Source organism: Festucalex cinctus, chromosome 17, assembly GCF_051991245.1.
Source record: "Festucalex cinctus isolate MCC-2025b chromosome 17, RoL_Fcin_1.0, whole genome shotgun sequence".
NCBI classification, from domain to species: Eukaryota; Metazoa; Chordata; class Actinopteri; order Syngnathiformes; family Syngnathidae; genus Festucalex; species Festucalex cinctus.
The window spans coordinates 8,525,000-8,531,854 of NC_135427.1; the positions used below are offsets into that span (position 1 = coordinate 8,525,000).

At 38.3% G+C, this 6,855-nt stretch overlaps 1 long non-coding RNA gene across 1 annotated transcript; it reads right to left on the reverse strand.

Moving 5' to 3' along the window:
* Positions 1-710: 710 nt before the first annotated feature.
* On the reverse strand, positions 711-2,031 carry LOC144005224 (uncharacterized). The gene is made up of 3 exons (XR_013279527.1): positions 1,951-2,031; positions 1,746-1,859; positions 711-853 (listed from the first exon to the last, which is right to left on the reverse strand). It is a non-coding gene; the product is annotated as an uncharacterized LOC144005224 (long non-coding RNA).
* Positions 2,032-6,855: the final 4,824 nt, after the last annotated feature.

Sequence of the window (6,855 nt, forward strand, 5' to 3'; positions counted from 1 at the left end):
ACTCTTTCGTATTGTGTATTTGCCGAAATTTCAACTTCAATCGACAGCACTTTATTAAATCCCTCTTAACCAGAACCAACATGAACTCATTCACTCCCAACCCCCTTAGCTCCTGGCAGTTTTACTCAATTTTGACACATTTTGCATGGCCCACCAGACTATTGTGTTCCATTGCTATGAAAACATGGAACCTACCAAAGGAAAGATTAGAGTCAGCAAAAAAAAAAAAAAAAGTATATTTATATGTTTCTGTTTATCAGCAATTATAATTAGAATATAGCTAAGTTTCATCATTATTCACATTCCTGGTGGAAAAGAGTCGGGAAATGAGATTTTTGCAACATGGCCTGGTTGATCTCTTATACTCTGCTGCCACATGCTGGCCGGTTTTCTAATAACTACCATTGCTTCAAGCATCCTCTTCAGTTCCAAGGCTGCATCAAAGCCTTCTGTATGCTCTAGCATAAAACAACATTAAAACAAAACAAAAACACGTATAAATACGTCTTTGGGAGCAAATGAGTTAATGAAGGCCTGACCAACTCTTTTATCCTGGGGAGTGAAAGGACCAATGAGTAAATGGCTAATTAATTGACTTTTCTATTAATCAGATTTATGGGCCAATAAAAGTTGATGAATACTTCTAAAAAAAATAAATAAATAAATAAATAAATCAAAATAAAAAAAAAAGCACAAAAGACAAGACCATAGACAGTGAAACCATGTTTTTATTATTTATCCAGCATATAAGGGAATCTGTTGCACTTGCTGAATGTGCAGCATTCACCTGTGGAGCTGTCGGGCCAATTCTGCAGGATGCAGTCACGGTTCGACATGCAGCCTTCAAAGATGACTGCCGACAAGAAATGCACACAGATTTTTGTTGGGGGAGAGGGAAATAGTGTATCGATAAAATAAAACACTTTTTTTCATGAAGAAGTGTTTTTTGCAAATAAATGGGATTCAGACTAAAAGAATAAAATCTTATTATTTTGTGCAAAAGGCCAAATCTGCACATAACATTTAGTTTTTGTTTTTCTTTTCCCCCAAGAAAAAAGATGTAATTCTGGCATAAAACATGTTGGGGTTTTTTCGAGGGAAAAAAACTAATTGAAATCTGAAAAAAATGTGTATTGTTTTTTTTTTAGACAGAAAAAAAGTGAAATGTTACAGAAAAATATTTCATTTTTTCCTGGAATAGGTGAAATATTCCAAAATAAATTGTTTTTCTTTTTCAAAGGAAAAAAATATATTTAGAGAGAGAGAGAGAGATAATAAAATAGATGACCAGAATAAATTCACAATCATTGAGGGGGAAAAAAATGTAATCTTCCAATGATAGCATTGCATTTATTGAAGAAATATGCACGATTCTACATGGATAAAAACTTTTTTGTTTGTTTTATAAAAATGGAATGACAAAACTACTAAAATGTGAAATAAGAAAAGAGGCATTATAGTTTTAAAAATTTGTAACGTATAATATTACGACAAGAGAGTGCTATTTTTATTTTTTTTTAATTATTATTATATTTTTTTTCTGTTTCAGAGAATAAAGTCACAGTCCTCTCAGGACCAAATTATATTTGAAAGCGAGGGGCTCAAAATTTTGACAATACTGGTGCAATCTTACCAGAGTAGGGAATTAGGAAAAATGTACACCCCCCTCCTACACTCGTGTGCTGCCTGAATGTGAATACGACATACGAGACGTGAATATGACAACAACTGAAGTAAATACTGACCGGAAGCAGCTGCATCGGTGATGCGGACGCACCTGTCTTGGAAAACGCTGCAGGTCTCCACCGATAGCGGGCAGAACCTCTCCTCTCCTCCACAGTGACACTGCAGGGCCTCGCCTAGACAAAGAAATATGTTTTTTTTTTTTTTTTTTTTTTCAGAACCAAATGTAAAACCCGCTCGAGTGTGAACAAAGCGCGACGCGCTCACCCTGGCTGACGAGCGCAAAGACGAGAAGAGCGACAAGGACGGTCTTCATGTTGCTCAAACCGACTGGATTGTTGCCCTTCCTCGCCGTGGCCCCCTTTATATGCAACTTTCCTACACAAAACTTCCCCAATAGGCGAAAAGCCAATAGCCAGTTTAATATTAATCCACTTTTTTTTTTTTTTTAAAGGAAATTCCCTTCTTTCACAATAGTACACAAACACGCGCACCAGGTGAACAAAACAAACATTTTATTGCAACACATTGTTGACCATAACACAAAAAAATACAGCATGAAACGATGTCGAGATGATTCCCAGCTTTTCAACGGGTTTATCTGATATTTTTCTTCGACAACTTTTGAGTATTTAATAGCAACCGGATCAAATCTCTACCCTGGAAATGGCCAAATCAAATCGTAAACCGAAACTTTGCACTGAAATGGCGAGACTAGATTTGTGGTAGGGATAGACCGATTATCGGCTGGCCCGATTATCGGCGCCGATATTCAGCATTTTGAGAAATATCGGCATCGGCCATTTTGAAGAATTATATGGCCTTTTTTTTTAAGTGTTAAATTCAGGGAACTAATTTAAATGTAAATTTAAAAAAAGAAAGAAAAAGTTTTTATTTTCATTTTTGTCGACCCTGGGAACTCTCTGCACCTTCTGTTTTTGATTGAAATTAAAACTAAGACAAGTAAACATTTAATACTTTGGATATTTAGAAATTTTGGAAGACTTTTATTTAAATTGTTTGTTTTTATTTAACTTTTAAAAACATGCTCCTGCGCCTGGGAGATCCCAGAACTTGTCTATTGACTAAGATTTAAAAAAAAAAAAAAATGAATATTTTTACTAACCCTAAAAGTTGCTCAATAAACATATGCTTGAGTTTGTATTTTTTCCAAATTTTGATGTCCCTTTTTAGTGAAAATGAATATCGGCTCCAAATATCGGTTATCGGCATCCTTCACTACTAATAATTGATATCGGTATCGGGCCCGAAAAAACCTTATCGGTCTATCTCTAATTTGTGGGTCCACTCATGATAGACATGGCCACCAAATATGATGTTGTTCGGAGGGCACCTTCCAAATGAGCATCGTGTATGAAACTGAAAATGCGAGGATGCGTTTGGGGAGACGAGAGAGCCGAGTCTGTCGCTCGCGAGGTGTCACCATATTTCCATCCGCTGACCTTCTGAGGTAAACACGTTGGCTTTGGCCCAACCTCCCGTGTGCGTGCGTGCAGCCTGCCATGTATATTGTTGTCACTCGATGATCCTATGAATCATCTGGCGTGATGGCTGCACAGAGGGCCTTTGAGGTGCAACGAGCGCCCATGGAAGGGAAGGTCAGTTCGCTCATCATCCTGCCAACTGGAAGCTTTCTCATCCGTCTGCTTCTTCTCAATAATGATAAACATACAAACAAGCGATTAAAAACTAGGGATGAGCGAGTACCGATACAAGGTATCGGTATCGGGCCGATGCCAGCCTTCTTTCAAGTACTCGTGAAGCCGACGAGTACAAGCGACCGATGCCGGAGACGTGGAGTGAGTCCTCCTCGCCTGTAGCTGGCGCTAGCCTGTGGCAGTTTGACGCCACGGCAAATCACGAGGATCACTTCCTGTTTGGACATCAATGAAACCCACAAGCATGTCTGCGTTTTTCACCAAAACGTCACCGGTTTGGAAGTACGTCAAAATTGTGAATCCTAAACTAAAAGAGCATTTTTGGGTTTTATTTTGGAGAGTGACCGTGCTGTTTTTTTGTTAAAAATATTTTTAGTGATGTTTTTTTTTTTTTTTTTTTTTTTATTTATCAAATGTACTACTGGTATCGACACTTGGTATCAGAATCGGTATCGTATCGTATCTGGGAAAAAAAGTGGTATCGAACATCCCTACTCATAAGTATTTCTTAGAGCACATCCTTGTTCCTACTCGCTCCTATTACCCATAAAGTCACAACAATCTTTGCAAATATGAAAATTGCTGTGCCTCCAATTTGAAAGCAAAACATGGAGGGGGGGGGGGGGCGGGGGCTTCTCTCCAAATGTATTTTATGCAAGAAGTATTTTGGTGTGTGGGATGAATAAAACATTAGCACACCTTGTTTATTTCCATCCCTCAACCGTAACTCGTTCTTGACATAATTGAATTCTCGACAGTTGGAGGTGGTGCATCTAATTGAACCTTCTACCCGTGAGCCACCGAATGATTTGTTTCTGCGCTGACTCCACACTTTCAAGACTGCAGCGCATCGGCGGGAGCAACCTGAAGGGTGAGTGCGCTTCAAGTAGCGTTCAAGAAATACTGCTTTCTTTCTTTCTTTCTTTGGTTTTTTTTTGTTTTTTGCTCCAAAACTCCCCCTACTGTTAGCAAATATAATTTCCTTATTCATTCATTTGTGTAGTTATTAGGGATGTCACAATAAGGGCAATATCGTGATATCGTGATATGAAAACTGACACAATATCGTCGTCGTCATGTTCACAATATTTAAAAGGAACACATCTGTTAAAAAAAAAAAAACAAAGTCAGGTTGATTTCCATTTGTGCAGTTCTAGCACCCTCTAGTGGCAAGTTTATTAGTGCAATTTAATTTTCATGAGGGATGTTTTGGCCTTCTATGTTTCAAATCGATGCTAATTGCCAGATGAAGGGGAACCGAATTTGCTTGTGAAGCCATCAATGTGTGATCAATATTGTTATTAGTGATTGTAGGTGCTTTATATGCATTGCTGTTATGTACAAAAGCACAATATTGTGCTTTTTTTATTTTTTTTTTATTTTTTTTTAGTATGAGCTCTTTTTTTTTTTTTATTACAACATTGTGACCTTTTTTAAATATCGCCAACGCGCCCTCAATATCGTGATAATTTTCGTATCGTGACCTTCATAACATGACAATATCGTATCGTGATGTTTGGATATCGTTACATCCCAATTGTGATATCATAAATCGAGAGCGCTATCAATCCTGAAGAAACTCGACATGCCCGAACGAGAGCAAGTGGGACTCGTGCGTTCGGGTGTCGCGCTCGGGAGGCGGGATCAAGTGACCAGTGAAAGGAAACTGGAGACGAGGGAGGTTCAAGTCACACATTGGACTCGGGTTGATTGGCTCATTGTTTCCACTCGATTATTTTCTGTCATGCCCCTCCCCCAGGAAGAAGAAAACATCTTGCCCCCCCACTATAAATAAATATTAACGTATAAGAGAATTTAAAAAAAAGATAGAAATATGGACCAACTTACAACAAAGAATATCTTTATTAACTGTAACAGAAAAGATTTAAAGTGCATCTAAAATTTAAAAATAAACTAGTAAACTATAAACATTTTTTTTAATTCACCATTTCAACCCATATGATATGGAAAAATAAAATGACTTCAAATCAATAAATAATAATACATTCAAACTGATCACCAACATTCACTCAGGAGCACAATATTTAAAAAAACAAAACAAAACACCAAATTTCTAAACTGCTGTTTTGAAGCGAGTGTCATTTTGAACAGATTCTTTCTGCCTACATTCGAGTTTTATGTGGACTTTAGCTAACGCTATGCCGCTCTCCTTTAGAAAAGTTTGTTTTTTTTTTGTTTTTTTTTTGTGCTAACTGTTAGCATGGTCGCATAGTCTTATAGCTAGCATAGTCTTCTTCCATCTTGGTCGTCTTAAATCAAGCACCGATGCACAAGATGTTCCACAACGAACATATTGCTCCAAACATGTTGTTAGCATTGTAACAATTCACATTCGCTTGGGAGCAAATTTAATATAGTCCTACACGACAAGTCCAAATCTTTCCCCAAAAGGTTAAAGGTTAGCCAAAGGTTGTTGTTGTTATGGGCCGAAAAAAAAAAAAAAAGTCCCTGTTTGAAATGTAAAGGATTTCTGATGCAGGTTACCGACGTGAGTATCAAAGGTTGTGGGATGTTTTCTTTTAGCCCAATTCCACAGGACGGGGGACTAAAATATCTTCGCACTATAGAAGGAAGTGGAAGGTTGTAATGGACTTTGTTGACTTTGCAAAAACCTCACTTGATTTATTTTCTTTCTGCAAGAGTTCATTCAGACGCGATAGAGCATTAAAAATAATAAAATAAATAAAAAAAAGTGTACCCCAAATGTGCAATGCATGCACAAGCACACACATCGTTGCTGCCGATGACTCACTCATCCCCTCTCCTATATTTGGACTTATCTGGAGGCTAAGCTCAATTGAAAAGAAGCATGCAAAGTGCGTGCGTGCGTTTGTGTGCGCCCGAAGGGGCGGAGTGTTACTAATTGCATCTCCGCCTTCCCAGTCGAGGTAAGCGCAGCGTGACAACGGCAAAAAAGACCCGATATGGGCCTGCCGTCTGGCTTGAGTCGTCAACAAGCAAGATTGGACTGACTTGTACTTAGAAGGGGATTTAGATGTAAACAAGTGGCATGACTGTCTTGTCAATTCATTTCAACTTTACAAAATTGAATGGAAGCATCTTGATCTTACTTCCATTTTTACTTGTGATTTTGCAGCTGCCATACGCTAATTAACCACTCTCACAACCAGATGCTTGTATACTAGGCTTGATTTATACAGTATAGTTCTACTGAAGCAATTTATTTCTCCTGTGGAAGCAAAAATACAAATAAAAAAATAAAAGCATGGGATTGGATTTGTACAGAAAAGACCTCAATCATATGTGATTTATCCATCAATCCATCCATTTTCTTGTGGTAGTTATTACAAAAACGGCCAGCAGGTGGCAGCAGAGTATAAGAGTTCAATCAACCTGCCACGCATGTCTTTGGAATGTGGGAGGAGACCGGAGCACCCGGAGAAGACCCACGCAGGCACGGGGAGAACATGCAAACTCCACCCAGGAAGGCCGGAGCCTGGACTCGAACCCG